Below are 256 nucleotides of genomic sequence, written 5' to 3'. Positions count from 1 at the left end.
TGTGAAGCTATTTTCACTTCTATAAGTGCTTTTATAGCGTGCCAACAAGCATACCAGAGTATTTCTAGTCCTTCTTGCATTTTCATATGTATATGCAAATATAGACGTTGATATTATGGGACTGTGTTGATTAGATAAACTTTGTTGTCATTGGAAATAAGTGACGATCGCTGTTGATGTGAATATACCATTATCAGAGACTTGTAGAAGAATTTGATATGCTAAGTATTCGTGAAAAGTGAATCAGTTAACATTT

The sequence above is a fragment of the Octopus sinensis genome, linkage group LG3 (assembly GCF_006345805.1).
Source record: "Octopus sinensis linkage group LG3, ASM634580v1, whole genome shotgun sequence".
NCBI classification, from domain to species: Eukaryota; Metazoa; Mollusca; class Cephalopoda; order Octopoda; family Octopodidae; genus Octopus; species Octopus sinensis.
Note: the sequence above shows the minus strand (reverse complement) of the source record.